This window comes from Diabrotica virgifera, chromosome 2, assembly GCF_917563875.1.
Source record: "Diabrotica virgifera virgifera chromosome 2, PGI_DIABVI_V3a".
In the NCBI taxonomy this organism is placed as follows: Eukaryota; Metazoa; Arthropoda; class Insecta; order Coleoptera; family Chrysomelidae; genus Diabrotica; species Diabrotica virgifera.
This window is the reverse complement of record NC_065444.1, coordinates 143380880-143405509: the sequence shown is the minus strand read 5'-3', so window position 1 is coordinate 143405509 and position 24630 is coordinate 143380880. Positions and strand designations below refer to the sequence as shown.

General features: G+C 32.0%; 1 protein-coding gene and 1 long non-coding RNA gene across 2 annotated transcripts in view; one reads left to right on the top strand and one right to left on the bottom strand.

Annotated features, from left to right (window-relative positions):
* LOC126880280 (uncharacterized) overlaps window positions 1-6682 on the bottom strand; it is a 42567-nt gene extending 35885 nt beyond the window's left edge. The window contains exons 1-2 of the long non-coding RNA XR_007696535.1: window positions 6622-6682; window positions 6375-6523 (exon numbers count right to left, since the gene is read on the bottom strand). This is a non-coding gene — a long non-coding RNA (uncharacterized LOC126880280). The remainder of the gene's footprint in view (window positions 1-6374; window positions 6524-6621) is intronic.
* LOC114345109 (uncharacterized) overlaps window positions 1-24630 on the top strand; it is a 495244-nt gene that overhangs the window by 145733 nt on the left and 324881 nt on the right. The window lies entirely within an intron of this gene.

Below are 24630 nucleotides of genomic sequence, written 5' to 3'. Positions count from 1 at the left end.
CTAGAGATCAAACTGCGATAAGAGATTTTTCTATGCTAATGGCTTTGTTTTAACGTCAATAACAATAAATAAGCATTTACAGTTCAACCAAGTTATCCCTTAGGCCGTTATGGCAATGTACCATGTATCTTTGGAATGGATAATCAGAAATCAATGTGTGACCCATCAAATTAAAGGATTTTGAATGATGAATTACGTTGTGGTGTCTGTTTTAACGCCATGTCATGTATAACGCCCTTTTGACACATTATCGTTTATTATTAGCATTGTATGGTGAATCTCATCGTATGACACCTCAAATTACAGGATTTTGAATGACAAATTACGTTGTGATGTCTGTTTTAACAACATGTCACGTATAACGCCTCTTTGACCCTCTATCTTATATTATTCGCATTATATGTAGAATCTTATCATGTAGCACCTCAAATTACAGGATTTTGAATGACAAATTACGTTATGACGTCTGTTTTAACAACATGTTATGTATAAGACCACTTTGGCACTCTATCATATGTTTTATGGGATTATATATAAATTGATGCTTACACAAATATAGGTTAGTCTATTTTTGTATGTAAACAATGATGGAGGTGTTTTTCATGTGTATGCTACTCCTGCGTTTTATAGCAGCAACCGACGCCTTTTCCGAAGACGATGCTATGAGGTTTTTTCATCAGTATGGGTATATAGAAAATGGTTCTCTAGCAGATTTCAATACAACGCTCCTACATTTCCAAGAACGATATAATTTATATGTTGATGGTACATTAAACGATGATACCATAGCATTAATGCAAAAACCTCGATGCCAAACTGGTGAAAACGATTACTCTCTTACTGGAAAATGGTATAAACATAATCTACGATGGTATTTTCCTCAGGCTGATCGAGCGCACCATATAATTCAAATAGTTGAACGAGCCTTTAAAATGTGGGAAGATGTTTCAAATTTGCATTTTAGCAGAGTAACTCTTCCTGTTCCGACACCAGATATCACTATAACAGCCGTTAAAGGAAAGCATTATTTTCGCTCCAACTGTATGGGTAACCGAGAGTGTGGACAGCAGTTTGATGGTCGTGGTGGAAAATTAGCACATGCATATTTTCCCCTCATTAATGATACTTGCGTAGAAATACATGTAGACTTGGATGAAAAATGGAGTTATAATGTGAACGATACAGATTATGATTCAGCCAATCTCTTTATGGTTATTCTTCACGAAATTGGTCACAGTTTAGGTTTATCGCATAGTAACGATAAGAATGCTGTAATGTATCCCTGGTATTCACATAAATTACTCACTATTACTCAGGATGATATTAACGGTATGGAGGCTTTATACGGACGCAAAAGTACATATATTACTACACAGCAAACTAGTGCATCAACCCAGGCAACACCGCGAAAAAGTACATCTTATATTCCTACACAGGCTAGTACATCAACTCGATCGCATAAATCGAGGGTGCATACTACAAGACCCCGTCCTATACCAACCGAGATTATACCTCACCAAACAACGAAAACTGCACCGCCTTTTTGTGCTATTGAATATCCTAATATTCTCTTTCTGGCATATGATCCTCAGTTTAAGAACCATTATATGTATATAATACATGACGGATTTGTATGGAAGAATGATCTAAATGGTCACATGGTACCGAATAATCCCGAACATTTGAGTACTTATTTACCTAAACAAATAAGAAATATTTCGTATGTGTTTCAGAATACGGCTGGTAACTTAATTGTTACATCAAATAATACTATGTACTCAGTATCATTTCCCAGCATAACTATTTCAAGAGATATACCTCTGTTTATATTACCACCCCATGCCGAGATAAACGTTGTATTTCAGACTCATACAGGAAAGACATATATATGGTATGACAATACATCATTCATTGAATATGATGACATAATAGACCTAGTCATTAGCAGAGGACTTATAAAGGACATATTCCCTGGAGTACCGACCACCGTTAAATCGGTATTTAAATATATAGATGGACATTTATACTTTCTAGATGGCAGCACGTATTACAAATATAATGAATTTACAAAGAAGATCATCGAAATTGGCAGATTTAATTGGAACTTATTCGGAATTCCTTGTCCAGATGACAGCCTGATTACACAGTTGAAATATTTACTGAATAAAGTTGGCTCTTTTTATACATAACTTTGTAATATATAACATGAAATAAAAACTTATGGAGATGTAGAATTGTCCAAACTAAATGAAATACTTGAAACCAAGTTGTTGTATGCCGCTGATTACATATATGTCCGAGGAGAACAAAAGGCCGAATTTTTAAGCAAGAAATGCCACATTTTTGGAGTTTTTCCCCTTCTTATTGATGTTTGCAAGTTTGATGGTACGCCTCTTGCTACTGGAAACGTTGGTCCTGCTACAAACCCCTGCCACGCTGTTGGACTATTTTCATGCACCGAAAGAAATGTGGATCGTCTACGACACTGATTTTCTTCTACTGTAATACCGTTGTAATTTTTTCTATGTATAAATAAATAATTTAGAGATTTTTTTTTGTTTTTATTTAAACACCTTATTTACTGATCAAGTCTTATATTACATGAAGATTGAAATTTTCTTTTTACAATTTCAAAAATAATTTTTAAAATTAAAATAAATACAGATGCTAATATTACACAAGACATTGTCTATTTCACTTTTCATATTCTCGCTGTTGGTGTTGTTGCTGGCTCCCATGGTGTAGGCTGAATACGTCTTAACGGATATGTAGCTTGTGGTAGTTTTCTAAAGGCGTAAAGACCTTGCTGCTGCTCTTCAGACCTCCACGTTTGCCCCTCAATATGCAGACTATCGAATTGCCTATTAATTTGTTTTAAATCCTCATATGATTTAATATCTTTATTTAACAGGCTGAGTTTACTTTGAAATTCCATTACCCTATGTATGTACTCGATGGGATTCATACTAGTACTGATCATGTTCTGCGTGAAATGTCTCAATAAATTCCAACTTTGGAGCACACCTCCTGCGTCGAACGTCGTGTAAATGTCACATCATTCACGTTCAAATGTCACGTTATTTTACGTCACGTTATTTTACGTCACGTTATTTTACGTCACGGTATTTTACGTCACGTTATTTTACGTCACGTTATTTTACGTCACGTTATTTTACGTCACGTTATTTTACGTCACGTTAGGCACTGTCATGTTCTGTTAGGCATTATACGAAAAAGAAGAAGAAGAATTGACAGTTAATATTGAACGTTGACAAAAGAAGAATTGACAGTTGGCTTCTGTGTCGCCACCGCTTTCATTTGACACCCCATACGTCAACATCGGATCATTAGCAAAGAAGATATGCTGTAATGCCGTTTTGGCAATTGCGCTGCTCCGTTTTTTAAAGGATTCCGCAGCTCGTTACCCCCACGCGGCACGAACGTGATCACATGTTTACATTCTCACGGTTACGTTGTTCATTTCAGAGATAAGATTTCCATGTTTTGCAAAAAACATGACAAACAAGATCTTGTGGTTTTAAAAATATGCGATAACATTTACACAAATAACAACTGTGGCTACGTATTATCAGTTTCTTACATCCGGACTTTTAGCATTGTGGTTTGTCATATCTTTAACGGATTCCTGTTGTTGCAAAAATAACGTCTGCACTCTTTCCTTATCAACCATCCACATCCGGAATGTTAACAAACAACTTAAAATATTTTTGTAAATATTTCAAAATGTTTGATTTTTCGTAATTTTGTACAAATATTATATTTTCATCTCTATATATGATGATCGTATAGCATTTCACATTTTATACATGTTCAGAATGGCCCATTGTCATGCTCTTCATCCAAGAATGGACCATTGTCATGTACTTCACCCCAGAATGGTCCATTGTCATGCTCTTCATCCCAGAATGGTCCATTGTCATGTACTTCACCCCAGAATGGTCCATTGTCATAATCTTCATCCCAGAATGGTCCATTGCCATGCTGATGATGATTATATTGCATTTTTATACATGTTAAGCATGGCCCATTGTTATGTACTTCACCCTAGAATGGCCCATTGTCATGATCTTCATCCCAGAATGGTCCATTGTCATGATGATGATTATACATGTTAAGCATGGCCCCATTGTTATGTACTTCACCCTAGAATGGTCCATTGTCATGATCTTCATCCCAGAATGGTCCATTGTCATGATGATGATTATATTGCATTTTTATACATGTTAAGAATGGGCCATTGTCATGATGATGATTATATAGCATTTTTATATACTTTCAGAATGGCCATTGTCATTGCCATGTTGCCTTTTCAAAATCAACAATCTTCTTACGATCCTCTGGTCATTGTTGATCTTTCACTTCTTCTCATGTTCAGAATGGTCCATCGATGCCAAGGACCCTGATGGCTCATCGTGAGCGAGAACCCGCATACCGATTCTGGCTCACTTTTTTCCCACGGTGAGCGAAAACCGGCATACCGATTCTGGCTCACTTTTTTCCCACGGTGAGCGAAAACCGGCATACCGATTCTGGCTCACTTTTTTCCCACGGTGAGCGAAAACCGGCATACCGATTCTGGCTCACGATGAGCGGGATACGGCCTTACTTATCTACTCTGGTTCTATATTTCCTTGCCCATTCATTGTTGATCCTAGATACTTGAAGTCCTCAACTTGTGTAATGGTCTCATTATTCAACTTAACATTTATATTTTCTTGTGTTTTCGATATTACTAAAGCTTCTGTTTTTTCAATATTTATTCTCATCCCAAATTTGTTAAAGGCTTCATTCCAAACATTCACATTTACTTGCAAGTCTTTTTCTGATTTTGCCACAATACCAGGTCATCGGCATATATCAACTCTGACACGCAAACTTGTTGAAGTTTATACACCCCAACCCTAGTTCTTTTTACCTTACCCCTGCATTCTTTTGCAATTTCGTCCATTAGAGTGATAAATAACAAAGGACTCAGAACACCACCTTGTCTTACACCTGTCCTTGTGTAGAAGAGATGAGCAATTGTTCGTTCTTACATTATTACGTGTACATTTATATATACTCTTTATTGCTTGGATTAACTTCGGTTTCACATTTCTACGGTTTAATATTTCCCAGATCTTGTTACGTGGCGCCCGATCAAATGCTTTTTCCAAGTCCACAAAACAGAGATACAACTTACTGTTATGCTCTAGGGCTTTTTCTGATAACTGTCTCACCGTGAATATGAGATCGGTTGTACCTCGCCCTGGCCTAAAGCCGCATTGGCTGTCATCCAGTGTGGCCTCGATCTTTTCTCGCAGCTTTTTCTCTAGTATTATTTCGTAGATTTTACTAGCAACTACCAACAATGATATTCCTCTATAGTTAGAACACTTATGTTTATCGCCTTTTTTGTGTAATGGTAGAATAGTTGCAAGCGTCCAATCTCTAGGTATGCATCCGGTACGCCAACAGCTCCTTATGATCTTCCATAGTAATTGTAATCCTTCTCCTTCCATACATTTAATTAGCTCAGCCTTAATATTATCGTGTCCTGCAGTCTTGCCATTTTTTAATTTTAAAATTGCTTCCCTGTATTCTTCGTATGTTATGTCATCACCATCTTGTAGGCATTTTAATATTTTAAAAAATACAAAATAAACACAAAAATAGCGTGCTGACGAAGTGAACACTTTTCAGTAACTAAGAGCATTTCAGTATTCAGGTACATTAATTCCAAATAATAAAATAATAAAAAGAAAGTCATAAAATGTATATCTGCGGAACATCTGTGCAATCTGGCAAACGCAAATTTAAACGTTGTGACTCTGTTGTCAAATCTCTCCACGAATCTATCAGGGCAATTGCCACAAAAAAATTTCTAGTAATTAACTGAAATTAATATCTAAATAAACAACAAATATTTATTCGTTCGTGTTTCACATAAATTAAAAAATATCAAAATCCATAGAATAATGTAAAAAGGTACTTTTCGAATTCGAAGCTTTCTCTGTATATTTGAAGCGTGCAACATATTATACATTATAAGCACATGGCAACACTGTCAAACTTCAATTCAACGTTCTATGAAAATCTAATGTTGCTCTCTCGGACCCTCCAACTTAATGAAGTCCGGAAATAGAACAAAAGGAAGGGCCCATAAAAGATGGATAGACGATATAGAGGGGGATCTTAAAACCATGAACATCAGAAAAGTATCCGGCAGGGAAGAATGTTGTTAAGCACACCAAGACTCACAAAGGGTTGTAGCACCATTAGAAAAAGATTGAAGGAAAGTTTAGGCTATATGCATTAAAACATTGTGAGCTTTGCATCTAACCATATTGTAATAAACTATATGTTATACTTACATGGTCGAGAGAAGTCTCGGCATTATTTTCTTTACATTTACTTCTTTCATCAGCTCTTTTATTGCATTCTAGATCACCTTTTCTTTTTATTGCCTGCTTTGGTAACCCATGTTTTGGTTTGGAATATCTTTTTAAAGTGGCTGGCTTTCCTAATAATTAATTTTGAATTATTACTTAGGTACATCTTTATCTTTATCATTGTAGTCATTTTTTAAAAACCTTATTAATTGAATTACATTAAACTTACCACTTATACAATGTTTATTGCATATTTATTCTTTCATATTTTAATTTTAGTTCTGTTCTCCTTAACGTTATGGGGCAACAATAAATTGGAGGGTCCGAGAAGTTAGCTACAGATATAAGGAAAGGAAGTCATAATAACGTTGCCATGTGTTCTTAGAAAGAGCATGTGATATATTTTTATTAATTTATTTATTAACATGGAAAACATTAACTATGTAGATAAAATAGCGAGAAAAAATTTTAAATTTCTCTAATTATCTCGAAATAATAAGATTTTAGTATCAATAATAAAGTTAAAAAGTCTAAAATAAGTAAAATGCAATAATGCTGCTTTAAGATTTTACTATATATTTTTTGTTTATTATAATCTATATAAAAATAAAATTTGTCAAATAAATTGCAAAATAAGTAAAATTCTGCTGTTTTAAAATTTTACTATATACTTTTTAGTTTATTATTATCTATATAAAAATAAGATTTGTATAAATAATAAGGTCGCCAATACAATAATTACCTACAGATTATCTAATAGTAATATTATTACATAGCATCTTTTCACCTGAACTTGAAACGCCGTCGAAAAAACTCTAACATTGATTAAAGACAGAAATATTATATAATGTAAATAATTAAATATGCAACTGAAAACACAGATATACAACAAGTCCACATAAATATTAAAAAGATGTGATACAGTCGAACCCGCTTATTGGAATAGCCTTTGTGCAAGGCAAAAATATTCTTATAACCGGGATATTCTAATAACCGATCATTGGTGGCTAGTCGAAATAAGTGTTACCGAATATACGTAATAATATTATTTACATACTGTGCCAATGTGTAGTTTTACATACTATGCCAATATGTAGTTTTATTACATACTATGCCAATATGTATATCATATTATATGTACCTACATATTCAGTGTATGTATATGGTTTTAGGTCTTTTTACGTCAATAATACAGTAGTGTAACTAGTACTTATCTATGTATGTGTTAAATACCAAATTACATTACATGTATGTGAATGAATACATTTTATAATTAATATGAAATGTATGCAATATGTAGATAAGTAAATATTTTCTTATTAAAATGCATACCTATATAACAAAATTACTTTTTTTTTCTTGAGAAATTATTGGTAATTATAGCTTCTTCGTTGTTAATCCGTGTGGTCATCCTTAATCCATTGGTTGAATAGAAGTTTTATTGGCGTCAAGAAATGGATTGTTACATTCTTGTTCTTTTCTCTTCTTTTCGAATTTAACAAAGCCATAATTCCATCTTGCAAACAAGTAGGTACTCTCTGAGTGAATTCTAACTAAACTGCTTCTAACAATTTTATAACAGGCAACAGTGTCTTTGTGTAGACAAATAAAAATTATTTTATGACCCATGCATTTGTCGGCTATGCTAAAGATCGAATTGGTATTCCTAACAAAGTAATAATTTTTAGTAAATTGTAAAAAAAAATATTCTTTGACCTGCAAAATATGCTAATAAGCGGTATTATCTAGTTAGATCCTATTCCAATAAACAGATAAATTTATTAAGGAGTAAATGGAAATGTTTCGGGAACTTGAATTTATATTCCATAAACCGGGATATTCCTATAACAGGGATTCTAATAAGCGGGTTCGACTGTAATAAGAGGCTCCAGAATATATGCAACTGCAAATGCAGATATACAAGTCCACAGTACTATTAGGAAAAATAATTTGTCTAAAATGGAAGTTGTAGCTATTTATATGGGTAAAAGGTAGGTATATATTTTTTTCCATAAATATATAATATTATAATTCAAACGCAAATCCCGCTATACGTTCAAGTCTTTCACGTGCTACAAGTTGTAGGCATTTTAATATTTTAAAAAATACAAAATAAACACAAAAATAGCGTACTGACGAAGTGAACACTTTTCAGTAACTAAGAGCATTTCAGTATTCAGGTACATTCATTAAAAATAATAAAATAATAAAAAGAAATACAATATAATATAAAGAAAGTTATAAAATGCATATCTGCGGAAGATCTGTGCAATCTGACAAACGCAAATTTAAACTTTCTGACTCTATTGCCAAATCTCTCCAGTAATCTATCAGGGCAATTGCCACAAAAAATTTCTAGTAATTAACTGCAATTAATATCAAAACAAACAACAAATATTTATTCGTTCGTGTTTTACATAAATTAAAAAATATCAAAATCCATAGAATAATGTAAAAAGATAGTTTTCGAAGCTTTCTCTGTATATTTGAAGCGTGCAACATATACATTATAATCACATGGCAACACTGTCAAACTTCAATTCATCGGATGCATTCAGCAGACGCAATCGCTGACTAATCGATTAGTGATTTTCTGCTGAATGCCACATAAATTGTCGATTAGTTATCATTCGATGACTTATCGGTCGCCATTTTAAACATCGGTTTTGAAATATGATTACTTAGCGAATTGAAACAAGATTGAGGTGTGACGTGTGACTAATACGTGTATAGTGTATTTTACATGTATTTTAAGACTAATTTTAAGTTATCTGTTATCTTAACAAAATAAGAATTGAAGGCAAGGAAGGCATATAAATCACCCTGGTAAAATAAATCAGCAACAAAACAAAAATGGAAAAATGTGACAGTTGCCATAACCTATTTCGTATATACATGAAAGTATACCCTTCAGAAGAATCGTTAGCGATTACACATCGCTAAGTAATCGATTAGTCATCAAAGTTTTCTGCTGAATGCAGCCAATGTTCTATGAAAATCTGATGTGGCTAACTTCTCGGACCCTCCAACTTAACCTTCCGCCGGTAACGTGAATTCTTGTAACATAGTTGGTAACGTCGGTCTGCCACACCGACTTTTTTAATAATGAATATCTTAGGTAGTGAGTTTCTGTTAATATTTTGATGTGACTAAATGTTTAATATAACTATATTTAAATAAAATACAGTAAGAAATGATCAATATTTATTTATATTCGGGAAAAAAACGCACATTAAAAAAATTGGCTTCTTTTAGATACTAACTTAATTGATAAACAATTTACAAAAACATGTCAAGTTTTTCAATACAAAATATCAACAATCATATCGACAAGGGTTTAAATGTCAAAAAAAAATAAAATTATTCAACAAATGTACAACACAAACTGAAATTATTGTCCGTTTGTTTCCTGATTTTCTTATACACTCCACTGCACCGCACTGTACGGTTCTGGTTCGTAATTAGCAACAATTTCGCTAAAAAGTTGTTGCAACCTGACTTATTTTCCTTCGTAATCAATACTCACATACAACTCCTAAAATTAATATCTATTATTTAAACTGACTATGGACCAAAAACGACAAAAACTTACCGTTAAGTATAACACAAATGGTAACCTCGGTCTCTCACACCGTCAGGTCAAATAACATATGAACTGTCCACACTTGGCCACAGAATTTTCAAGACTGAATAGTGTGATGAGGATTTGAAAGCTACCTGGCCGCGCGGACAAAAAAATATGCGCGTTTGAGTTTTACCGCGAAAAATCCATTACGTCGGTGTCAGGGACCGTACGTTACCAATCGAAGGTTATTGAAGTCCTTTAGATTATTATCTATGTAAAAATATGCTTTGTATAAATAATAAGGTCGCCAATACAATAATTATTACAGATTATCTAGTACAGTGTTTCCCAAACTTATCTAAAGCGCGACCCCTTTTTGTTAAAAAAATTGTTCACGACCCCCTACTCATCACCCAAACCAAAATAGCGACAAAAATAGCGTGCCTAATTTACAACTGATGGTTTCTCAAATTTTATTTTACTTAACTCTTTAAATTCAAACTAAATACATTTAAAAAATTCAACAATTATTTTAATAATTGCGATCTGTCCCACTAGTACACTAGTAGTACTTCTGCCAGACTAGCATTTACAATAAAAATAAATAATAAAAAGTCGACTGCACATTGTACACCGCGACATCTTTGTGTCTACATCGCAATACTTTTCCATGATATTCGCGAAGGCTCTACTCCTTACTTCGCTACTAGGTGGCACTCTGGAACGTTCTCGTAGCCACGTTTTGGCTTTATATAAGCGGCGATGAGCAATGAGACCTCAGTTCGAAACAGCACGTTGTGGCGAATGCAGCGGTATTAAGTAATGAGTAAATATTTTGCGACTTACGTATTCCCGTTTACGTATTTACGTCTACGATAAATTACAAATTATGGATAAGTTTTTAAAAAGAAGTGCAGAACCATCTACGTCTGAAAGTGGCAGTAATAAAAAGAAAAACAGACTTTACAGTGATGAATATCTTAAATATGGTTTTACCATTATTTCCAATAAACCACAATGTGTTATTTGTGGAGAAGTATTGTCAAACGAAAGCATGAAGCCATCAAAGTTACTTCGACATTTAAATAGCAAACATCCAGATAAAAAAGACAAACCCGTAGAATTCTTTGAAAGAAAGCTGAACGTCCTTCACAAACAGCAAGATACTTTTCAATTGGCAACCACTACTAACGAAAAAGCATTATTAGCAAGTTATAAAGTTGCTTATCGCGTTGCCAAAACTAGTAATCCGCACACAATTGCTGAAAATCAGATTTTGCCAGCAGCTGTTGAAATGGTACATATAATGATTGGTGAAAAAGAGTCTGCAAAGTTAAAAACAATACATCTGTCAAATAATACTATCCAAAGAAGAATTAGTGATATGGCAGAAGATATTCAAGCGCAAGTTGTGGAAAATCTTAATAAATGCACGTACTTCTCCCTTCAAATGGACGAATCCACGGATATATCTAACTGTGCCCAATTTATTACGTTTGTAAGATATGATACAAATAATGGCATTCAAGAAGATATTTTATTTTGTTGCCCATTGGAGACCAATACCACTGGAAAATGTTTATTCGACAGTTTTGTGAAACGCACAAGTAAATATGTTATTGACTGGGGAAAATGTATTGCTATATGCACAGATGGCGCTAAAGCTATGACAGGACATCAATCTGGTCTTGTCGTCAGATTACAAGAAATAATGCCTAATGCCACATGGAGACATTGTTTTTTACATCGAGAAGCTCTGGCGTCAAAAGCTTTACCTCCTAAAATGGACTGTGTTATGAAATCCATCATTAAAGTTGTAAATTCCATTAAAGGAAAAGCTTTACAGACCCGTATTTTTCGAAAAATCTGCGAAGACATGGGTGCTATATTTCAAAATCTTCTTTATCACACCGAAGTAAGGTGGCTTTCAAGGGGCAACGTCTTAAAAAAAAATTTGACTTAAGAGCAGAGCTTTTAATGTATTTGAAAGATGAGAAGTCCCCATATGAAAATCAATTTTCCGATCCTATTTGGCTTTTGAAACTAGGATTCCTTGCTGATATATTCGAACAATTAAATATTTTGAACAGTAATTTGCAAGGTCGCGACATTAATATAATTACAGCCACAGATAAAATTAAGGGGTTTATAAGAAAAATCGATTTATGGTCAACTTCACTTGGCAAAAAGCAGCTCGATTCATTCCAGTGCGTTCAGGAAATTATAGAAAATGTATGTTACAGTGCTACAAATTTTAAACAAGTTTATGCAGGCATGCAAGTTACTTTGCTTAATTTAAAACAACAGCTCTGTGATTATTTCACAGAGTTACGACAGTTGCAGATGGATACTGAATCCGTTTTTAGCCGATTCCTTTCAACATGCTGAAATACCAATAAACATGAAAGAACAACTTATTGAAATATCAAGTGATGGAATGTTGAAGCTCCAATGTTTTTCCCAGAACCCGGACGAATTTTGGACCAAAAAGATGCAGGAATACCCTCAGTTGGCGAATGAAGCTGTAAAATGTTTGGCTCCATTTGTAACATCATATTTATGTGAGTTAAGTTTCTCGTCTATGACTGTCATTAAAACAAAAGTGAGAAATCGTCTCGTACTTGAAAACGATATAATTGTGTGTGTCTCAAATACACAGCCTAGATTTGAAAGACTAGTTTCAAAAAAACAGGCGCATGGGTCTCATTAACATTGTAATATTTGACTTTATTTTTTTCTTTTACTTTTAAGGACTTTTAATATTTAGTTTTATGTTTCGTTTGATAATTAATTGTTAATTTTTATTTACGGCTTTATTAAAATAAAAATACATGATTTAACAAAGTAGTGTTTTTGTCTTATTTTGGAAATTTCCGGCGACCCCCCTAGTACCTCATTGCGACCCCCCAGGGGGTCGCGACCCACACTTTGGGAAACACTGATCTAGTAATATTATTACATATCATCTTTTCACCTGAACTCGAAACGCCATCGAAAAAACTCTAAATATTTATTAAAAATAGAAATATTAAATAATTATAATGTACACTTTTTCCAAAGTAAGTTTGCCAAGTGTCGGCTTTTGAGATTCTTTGATGCCATTGCCGACCATTGGCGTTGAAATTAAGAAAATGGATCAGTTCATCACACGCATATTTCAAGAAAAATCATATAATTTTTGCATAATTATATTCAGGAAAATCTCTCAATTTTTGGGCAGAAATTGTTTAAACAAATTCAAAATATCACCTTGTGTGCTCCAAAAATATTTTTTTAGGTTTTTGGGGACTCTAAATAAGAAAGGTACTTTGTGATTTTTCTCAAAAGTTAATAGTTTTCGAGTTATAGGCGATTTAATATCTGAAAAATGCGAAAATACGCATTTTGGAGGCTTAAAACTTAAATTAAAATTATTATCTTTGGGGTTGTCAAGAGCTTAAATTGAAGTTTAAATATTCACTTTGAAGACTCTGAACAGTAATCGGGTCTAACTTCGATTTAGACCGTTGTTTTTAATTGTTAATTATGCGCGTCCATCCGATTTTTACGCCGTATACTATTTCAAAAATCTCTTATTTTGCTTTGTTGAAAAACATTTTTTTGTTTATTTTGTGTGTCATTCTAAACAACAAAGGTTTCTTGTAATTTTCTAAGATGTTAATAGTTTTAGAGTTGTAAGCGATTTAAAATCTGAAAAATGCAAAAATACGCATTTTCGAGGCTTGAAAACTCATATGTAAGTTATAGTTTTTGAGGTTATCGTGTGCTTAAATTGAATTTTAAACATTCATTTTCAAGATTCTGAAGAGAAATCGGGTCTAACTTTAATTTAGACCGTTGTTTTTTAATTGTTAATTATGCGCGTCTATACGATTTTTATGCCGTATACCATTTCAGAAATCTCTTATGAACTTCTCAGAACAATGAAAAGAAATATTTTGTGTTTAGAATGGCCTACAAAATCTAAAAAAATGTTTTTTTTAAATAGTATACCGCATAAAATCGGATGGACGCGCATAATTATCATTTAAAGAACAACGGTCTAAATTGAAGTTAGACCCGATTACTATTCAGAATCTTGAAATTGAATGTGTTCAATTTAAGCTCTTGACAACTTCAAAAATAATAATTTAAATATAAGTTTTTTAAGCCTCTAAAATGCGTATATTGGCATTTTTCAGATCGCCTATAACTCGAAAACTATCAACTTTTGAGAAAAATGACAAGGTACCTGTCTTGTTTAGAATGACCAAAATATTTAAAAAATTATATTTTGGAGCAAAAATGTGATGTTTTAAAGTTTAAACAAATTCTGCTCAAAAAATTAGCTCGACGCCCTTCAGATTTTTTTAAGGGAATATTTTTGAACAGGAATTTGCAAATAAATCGAATTATAAATTTTTTCAGATTGGAACGTCCTCACAATATGGAATATCTACCTATTTTCTTTGTAATAAACTAATAAGTTATAAACTGTCTTATAAACATTGATAAACGTCCTTTGCAGCGGTGTCAACCCTACCCAATTTTTTATTTTGTCGCTTTCGTTTTAAGGAATGATATGTAACAGTTCCTAATTTAACAATTTTATAGATCGTCTTATACTCGATTTTTGTTAATTCCTGAATTCTCGAAACAATTGCATTATCAGTCATTCCAGTATATTCTTTTTTGAAACGAGTTCACATTGGACGTGCAAATCGTTGTTTTTTAATTCGATTAATTATTTATATAGTAGCAAAATATAACCTAACCTTCCAGTTACAACTCCGCCACTGTTGGATGGACAACGACAAAATTTGTTTGTAGAGACACAGGTGTTCCGCTGTGCTGTGTTGCCACCAACGATGGCCGAAATACGATGCCAATTTAACGATAGGCAGAGTAGGGAAGAACTAACTAATAGTTTTCTTTTGTTGTTGAATTGAAACGAAATATATAAGTAATGGATGTGACCATCACTGTTTGGTTTTTTATTACTTAAAATTTGATACTTTCAATGTTTAAACTTGTTTTAACATTAAAGCAAATTCTTAATATCTCGTTAAAATCATCAACATGCAACGTCAATTTCAAAGGGGCTTCTTAATTTTGTCCAGCCTACAGTGTTGCCGATACTCCAAAATTTCTTTAAAGTATAATATATACAAAGTTGCTTCAATTTATTAGTGAAGGCCCATTGAAATTTTAAGTACCTAGTTAACTAATTTATATATCTTTTAAGAATATTTTCATATTATCTTTCTAACAGTGTCATTGAATAACAATTGAATAGTAAAGTAGAGAAAACATTTTCAAAATATATAAACTTGGGAATTTTAGGAAATATATCTGACAACCTTGATTCGAAAGCCGGTCTCTTTGATATCAATATGACTGCTGATTATGTTGGAAAATTATTAGTGGATAAACAATAAATAATAACAGACTCCTGAATATATGCAACTGAAAATACAGATATACAAGTCCACAGAAATATTAAAAAGCTGTGATAATAACAGGCTCCAGAATACATGCAACTGAAAATACAGATATACAAGTCCACAGTACTATTAGGAAAAATAATTTGTCTAAAATGGAAGTTGTAGCTATTTATATGGGTAAAAGAACTATTCTTTTTCTCATGATCATCTTTCAGTGCGTCACAGTTTTTCGATTTCTTTCTAACGTAGTCAATTGTATATGACAGAAAAAAAGGCACGTCGGTGATTACTTCTAGTTCTGTGATTATTCTAGTTGTCGATAGATGGCGCCATAATTAAAAATAATATATTTTTTTAATTAGATAATAATATTACAAATATAATCTGTATAATCATTGATTAATAAGTACATAGATACCTCACCTTTGGGTAAAACCGAATTCAGTGTTAAACTCCGCCCACTTACACCTCTTTGCCCCTCAAGTCTAAGTACTAACTGGCTGGACGGTGGCGACATTTATTGAAATTTTTGCCAAGATTGAAAAATAAATTTGAGTCGCTTGGCTGGCGTAATAGACAACGATATAAGGGTAGTATTCAGCATTTTAACAAATAATTTTAACGCGATTGTAATCTCTATTTTGGAATTCCGATTTTACTTCAGATAAAACGCTAAAAATTGATTGATAAAAATAGTGAAGAGGTTTCTTAAAAATTATTTAATTATTAATACACTACAAAAAGCAACAAAATAGAAAATACATAATAAAATTAGCAGTGATAATTCACATGTAAATTATTTTTTGCACTTTGTAAAAGAATGATATTTTCAGAACTTATGCGAAATAAACTATTTGAAGTTGATATACAGAATTTCTTTCCAGATCTTACCCATTCACCCCAGGTAAAATATTGCAAAACCTCCGAATTTTAAAGAATCCATTAGATTGGCATGAAATTTGGTATACATATATCTTGATAAAATGACAGGGAATTTCCAACATATAAATAGTTGAGGGCCATCTGCCTAGGAACAATAGGTAAAAGCTGATAAACGGACAGGATTAGAAAGTTTAAAACATCACTAATTAGATCATATTTCAAAACAAAGTAAATAAGTATATTTGAATGTTAATTCTTTTCAAACTAAGATAGTAAAATTAAAATTTTAGGAAAAAAAGATATTTATTATTTCTTGTTCTCAAGAAGTACTTTCATTATTGACAATATCGAAACATTTTATTATTAAAACTCGAGAACAATTAAAAACCACGTTCATGTTTATATGAAAGTACTTTAAAAATGAAGGTATATTACTCTTGAGAAGAATTAATATTTTTTAACAAACTTGGTATACGACTCATAATATTTGACATCTGATTCTTTCATTTTGAGTTTTAGGACGTGCAAGTTTTTATCAATAATACATTTTTCCCTAAACTGAATAAAAACGTTTCCATATGATTCCAAGGTTTTAAGACATACTGACATTGTTTTCCTGATATTATAAAATACTTGTTAATATCTACTGTATATATAAACTAAAGCTAATAGTGTAGTTTAACATTCAGTTGAGTCCACGATTATTTACCCGTGCGTCATTATTACCTGACGAGATAAAACACATACTTTTGATCTAGCATCATTATCTTCCACGCATGAAACTAAAGACAAACCAGCAACCGCCTGTTATTAAGTAAAAACACATGTTTTTTATGAACGCACTAGACTAACTCTATTGCGCACAATAGAGAAAAAATTTCTAGAGGATTTTGGTTCAGAAAAGATGTTAAAAGATATGAGACATTATATTATTTTTGAAGTTCCTCCCACAAACATAAAACTGACAAAATGGTCCACTGAAAGCCGTGTAGACAGTGAATATTATTTCTCTCTTTTTGATTTTCAAAATCTTTAATTTTTTTAAAATATTCTAAACTTTCTTTTAAGTTTTCAGTTGACTTGCTTAAAGTTGACATTGGCTTTCTGTTTGGATTACTATCACTACAATATTTGCTGTTAAGACCATCAAAAATATTATTTATAATTTTCAAAAATTCGGCAGTAAGAGAAGCCGTTTTGGTGTGTAACTGCCCTACAGATATTGCTGTTGATATTGCTGAGGCAATTGAGTTGAAAAAAATTTGTGCTGCTAATTTTACACTAATTTTTTGAAAATTATTAGGGTTTATATGAACGCTTGTCATTTCCACCATGCATTGTGCTCTCACACTGGTTCTATCGATGTTGTATGTGTATTCAATATCTTGCCACGATATTTGTTTAGAATCGGCAAAAAACGTCAACTTTTTGTTAAGAAAATTATTTCTTAGACTTTTTAATAAGTAGGGTGTATCGAACACAGTGAAAATCCTCTGATTTTTTATTTCTATTTCAGGCTGATCCTTACATGCGCCTAACAGCTTAAATAAAGCTCTATTATTAGATGCTTGATCACACAACACTTTTGGTATATACCCAATATTTTGTAATTTTGAAACAACTTCAACTACAATGTTCTTTAAGTTGTCGCTATGTATTGGACTACCTGTAGCAAGTCGCGTAGCCTTATGTAGCAAGCTGCGCATCATGAACACCAGACCTGTGTTGGCAAGTTTGTTTGTTCTGTTCTTCCTAAAGCACCTAAATCTTGAAACCCTTCTATAATGTCATCTAATTTATTGTACTCCAATTGTTTTTTCAAAGAAATTTCATCAAACATTAACACACAAATTTTTTCCCACTCATCCATTGTCTCTACTTTTTTCTTCAACTTGTCAATTAAGGAAATGTTTAAACCAGTTCTTAATTTTATGACACGCAACCAAGTTTGAATTGTTTTTAGTGAAGGTAAGATTAAGTTAAGAGATCTAATTACAAATTTTTAACAACTAGGAGACTTATAATAAATGGCCAGAGCTAAATCCTTTTCATTGTGACTCCATTGTGAACGAGTTTTGTGTGAAAACTGCATATTAACAAAAGTGTGCACGTATATGCTTTTATTTTCTAACAGTACCTCTATCATGAATTTGGTTGCCGATTTTCTGTTTTTTGTTGTTCTTCTACAACACTGACTGTTCTTCTGACGGCACTTCTTCTTTAAAGCATTTACCCTAACAACACACAACATTCCAGGAATGTACTACCAAAGTTCTATCAATATTTGAATGTCCTGGACATTTAGGGAACATTCGGTGAACATCTGATTAAATTATTCCTGGAATGTTACCATAAGACATTCTGTGAACATACTACCAATGTTCCTATATTTTAAGTTGCGAAATAATACATACGTGTAACAGATACAACATTACTTATAACTTATAACATACCAGACAAACTAAGTGACATTTTAGGCCTACAGTGCAATAATATGTCAAATTTAAAGAGTTTCCCAAGTTCAATTAATACAATATTATAAACATACAAATGTAATAAAAATTATTGTTCGCGAATATTCAATTTGGAATGCGATTTTGTGAATAAAAAAAATACTTATAACTTATGCAAAACCCAAGAGAGGCATTTATATTTATTTCTTTTACTTTCATTTTCAAATTCGCCGTGCATATATTTTTGTGCATGGCGCTTGAGAGGGCATCACGTGACTAAAAACGACCAACCAACGACCTCGCTTCGGCCATCTTGGCATATTCATCTTAGCCAATTGGCCACCTTGCCTTGCCGTGGATCGTTGTTTGTATTATTTGTGCTTTTTAAGAATATTTTTTTAATTCGGATACTTTTATAATAGCTTTAATAGTATTATTAACATAGTGCATAAAATGGTGTCCTGTTTTTAACGCAGTTGGAGTAGCAGAAACAAATGTAGATAAAAAAATCTGCAGGAATAACGAACGTTTCAATTATGACAGAAGCTCGAAACAAATGACTGAATGAAAAGCCCTATTAAAAGGTTAGTATGCAAATATGTAAACGAAGGCATGTCCTGTATTTCAGAAAATAAATTAATACTATTAATACCCTAATAATACTATTCATAAAAAATCTTTTAAGTAACGTAGATATAACAAAGTGAATAAAAGGCATAAATCAGAAGAATTATTATTTTATTTTATAAGTTAATAATTGGTCATATCCATTTATTATTTTAATATTAATTGTGAATAAGCCACAAACTTCACTTATTCCTAACTAAAACAGTAAATAGAGATAATAACAAAAGGATTTGTAAAACTAAAATAATTCTTTTTGCGTTTTTGCTAATGTATGCGTTTATTAATAGGATGGTAGACCACACACTATAATATGCAGTACCAACTAATGAATACACAGAATATTATAGTCGATTTGCTAAACTCAGTCTCGGTACTACTGAGTCTCAGACACAACTGGCTAGTGATTTTAGTAAATAATTTTGCCAATTTGGTAAAATTGGCAAAAAAAAAATAACTAAATACCTAGTTAATAATTACTGTAATTTTGGCAAAATTGGCCAAAAACAAAAAAAATTACCTACTAAAATCACTAGCCAGTTTTTTGTGAGTTCATTAATCATATTTTTTATTTAAAACTAAAATTTGTTAATAATGCTTAGTAATGCATATATTTTGTATTTTTAGCTTTCCAGAAGATCCTACGAAGAAGATATGAAGTATAGATCAGATTTGTTAATAGGGGAGTATGTTCAAAACACTTTTTAGAAAAAGATATTGACAGAACTTCACTTTCATCTGTTCGTTTGAGAGACTGTGCTGTTCCAATAGCTTATGTCACACAGGTATATGCATAACCTAATTAATAATACAGTCCGTACAATATAGATACTGTTGTAATTCATTATCTACATCGGAGATCTAAGTTGACATTGTTGCCCAACTACAAAAAATTTTTGAATTCATTTTAAGTCAAATATATCACATAATTATTGCGAAGTAGATTATACAACAAAACAGATTAATATTCAATGTAAATAAATAAAAACATCAGAAATAGAAAACAAGAATTAAGGTATAATCTTATGTTACAGTTATTAAGGTACCAAGGGTATTATAAGGATAATAACGCTTGAGGTCAATGGTGTTTTTAACAAGGGCCTTCGGCCTGAGGGATATACGTTGACCGAAAGCGTTATTATTATAATACCTGTGGTGCCTTCAACGTTTAATGTCTGACTAAATTATTCTTTATATGAAAAATTTGAATGAATTTTGAATTGATTAGTTTTTAAATAAGTACATTTACCAGTAACAGTAGTAACGTAATTGTGGTAACCATAGTTTTACTTAGGTTGATATTTGTCAACTTGACAGTATCTAAGTCGTTATTTAAATTTAATGCCCAAGGGCGTTATATCGTACTTAACAGACTTCGAAATGTCATTATTTGTCAAATAATGTACCAGTAGGACATTAAAGTAAATAATAAAAACAATAAATATAATGAATACTAAATACTTATTTGTTTGTGAAAAATCGATTTCTTGGTGGCTTTTTTGTAATTAACTATTCTAATGGGGAAATAAGCCACAATTTACTTGAAAAAATAATTTTATTAAGGTTTCTACTTCCACATCGGAGGTCGTTGTCAAAATACAAAATGTTCATTATTATTATTTTATTTATTAAATATTATTTATTATTTATTTAAATATTATTTAATATTTATTTTTTTATTATTATTTATGCGTATTATTACCTGTAAATAATATTTCTTTTTATTTTATTTTTTTCTAAATTACTTTTTATTTTATTTTCTTTTAGAATCAGCTGAGAGAAGTGGTCTACAAAAAACCAGAAAGGAAACGGAATATGTGGCTACGAAAAGCAAAAGAAAGGTTTACAAAGCAAATGTGACACATTTTTTTATAATATTTAGGAATGTCAGTAAATTACATTAAACAATGTATGTAAAGATTTTTTGCAATAACAATGTTTATCAAGGATGTATTATTTGGTATGGCCACATATCGTCAGTGATGTGACAATACCTCCTATCTGTTTTTTTCAAGAGATTTGTAAGATAGACTAAAAACTTGTTTCGGCCACCTCCTGTTTTCATATATTTTTTGACTTGTTTTGCAGTAAATTCAACTATCTATTTACTACAAAAAAAGTCAGAATACGTACGAAAACAGAAAGTGACCTTAAAAAATGTTTTTCGTCTCCTGCAAACCTCATGAAAAAACATATAGGAGGTATTGTCACATTACTGACGATATATTTCAGTGAATGTCTAAAAAATATACTGTGAATGTTCAAAGAACGTTCGTAGACATTCATGGAATGTTCTAACAAGACATTCAGTCTAAAAATATACTGTGAATGTCCAAAGAACATTCATGGAATGTTCCAACAAGACATTCAGTCTAAAAAATAGACTGTGAATGTCCAAAGAACATTCGTAGACATTCATGGAATGTTCCAACAGAACATTCTAAGAATATTTAAAATGCTGACACAGCACTTTCCTGGGACTTTCCAGGGACATTCGTGTGCATTTGGGGACATTCCAGGAATGTTTTCAATGTCCTGTGTGTACATTCTAGGAACATTCATGGAATGTTTTGTGTTATTAGGGTACTTGATACTCCAATTTTTTTACCTTCTCCGTCAATTCAGTTTCAAGTTTTGTGGGCAAATTAATATCAAAACTGGAAATATCACTGAGCCTACTACTTGATCTCTTAGGCGATGGAGTTGACCTAACCATACAATCGCCACTTGTAGATTTTTTACGTTTCGTACCGCAATAAACGTATGTCGAGCATAATACTGGTGGGGTATCACCTAAAATAGGTAATGATTGAAATGAATGTGTGATAATTTTAATTAAAGCAAAACAAGCATCTTCGTTATTTCTGGAGTGATACTAACAACGCATTCATATTTAAAAAAAATCTCTTTTGATTTAACTGTATAAAAAATATATAAATCACTCAATATCAACTGATTTTATATAAAATATATTTTAATAGTATTATTCTCATTGACAAAGCGCATTAGGCAAACATAAAAATATTTCCAAAGTTGAGTACTCACCTAAATCAGTTGCTAACTGTGCAAATTTTAGAGGAACAGCATTTTTCCTTAATAACTTTGTTTGGCCACTTTGGTAAATATGTTCCACTGCATAATGATGCTGGCAAATTACCCTCTGTTTCAGGTCACTGATATCCATCAATATAATATCAATATTTCCGCAGTTTTTTTGCCAAATTTTTGTGCGCTCTACTAGTCCGTTCTTTAACGGTAAAATATTGCAAAACCTCTAAATTTTAAAGAACCGCTTGGATTGACATGAAATTTGGCATACACATAGCTAACAAGTCAAAGAAAAAAAGTGATATTGTGCCGATATGTGCTTTTGCCCTGGGGGTGGTTTTCACCCCCTCTTATGGGTGAAAAAATATTCGTCCAAAGAAAGTCAGCAAATGGATAAACTGGCTAATTTTAAGTAACTTTTGTTCTATAGAGTTTTTTCACTAAGTCAATACTTTTCGAGTTATTTGGCAGTGACTATGTTCATTTTTTCAACAAAATAATCGCACGCTTTTAGACGGTTTTTCGCAAATAACTCGGTTTGTCGACGGTTTTAGACGGTTTGTCGAAAAAACATTCTTAGCAAAAATATAGCCTGTAAAAAATTTAAAAAAAATGGTGTATATATCACGTCTCTACACCTAGTAGAAGCAGAGTTATAGCTAATGAAAAATAGGTTCATATTCGTCAAATTCCAAATGGAATATTTTAACGTGAAATAACCAAACATGAAGCATATTTCGGGGAAAACTCATTACAACTTATTTAAAGTGTTTAAAAATCTTCATTTTTGCTTTATAAAAAAAAATTCTAGCATCAAAATTAAACAAGTTACGCTCAAAATGAAGTTAGTCCCTTTTGGTTTTGGTAAAAAAATCGAGAAAATCACCCCCTAATTAGCATCTTAAATGAACTTAATCGTTACGACTTCACAAGTTTCTTGACCTGTGTATATATTGTTTATATGATCTGTAAGTTTCATCGGTTCAAAGTCCTTATTATTGAAAGGGATGTAGTTAAAAGGGTTTGAACGAGTCACTGATCACGAATGTATGCAAATTTAGAAACACCAAATCTTAATCAATTTTTGTCTAACAGTAAAACAAAAAAATACATGATATTCAGAAAAGCAAATCTGACTATTTTTGTTTTTCGGGATTTTTGGTATCTCTAACAATTTTTAAGTTATTTTAAAAAAAAGCATATTTTTCAAAATTTAAATTTTTAAAAATTTTACTTTACAGATCATATAAACACAACATAAGTAAAATAATTTTTGGAGCGGTGACGATTAATTTCATTTAAGTTGCTAATTAGGTGGTGGTCTTCCCGATTTTTTTTTGCAAAAACACAAGGGACCAACTTTATTTTGAGCGTAACTTGCTGAAATTTAATGTTAGAAACTTTTTGTAAAAACAAAAATAAAGATTTTTTTAAACACTTTAAAAAAGTTATAATGGGTTTTCGCCAAAAAGTGCTTAATTTTTTGGATATTTCTCGTCAAAATATTCTATTTGAAATTTGGTGAATATGAATCTATTTTTCATTGGCTATAACTCTAGTTCTACGAGATCCAGAGACCTAACGCGTACAACATTTTTTTTTACTTTTTTATAGGCTATATTTTTGCTAAGAACGTTTTTTCGACAAAATACTTATAGGTCTGGATCCCGCGTATGAAAAAAAAGTTGATTAATAGCAAGCTGAAAATTTGTTAATAGCTTAAGGGTGTCTAGTCGGACAAACTTTGATATATGGGAACACTGGAACAGGGGCAGTTTTAATTGTGGAACAGCTTAAAAATTTGGAACGGTCAGACCACGAAAACGGCACATTTATTTTGTCCGACAGAACAGACTTAAACTCTCCGAAGAGAGATTAAACTCTCATGCAAAAATCAGACTGCTATTTATCACCTGTCATAATTCTCTAATAGAACTAATAGAATAATAAAGCTCTATAGAACAAAAGTTACTTAAAATTAGTCAGTTTACCCATTTCCGGACTTATTTTGGACATATATCCTTTCACCCAAAAGAGGGGGTGAAAGTCACCCCCAGGGAAAAAGCACACATCGGCACAATATCACTTTTTCTCTTTGACATGTAAGCTACACGTATGCCAAATTTCATGTCAATCCAAGCGGTTCTTTAAAATTTAGACCAAAAACCGTGAAAGAATGGACTATACGTCTTTCAGGGGAAATTTAAAGAAAGATATATTATTATTTGTTCCATCGTTTCTTT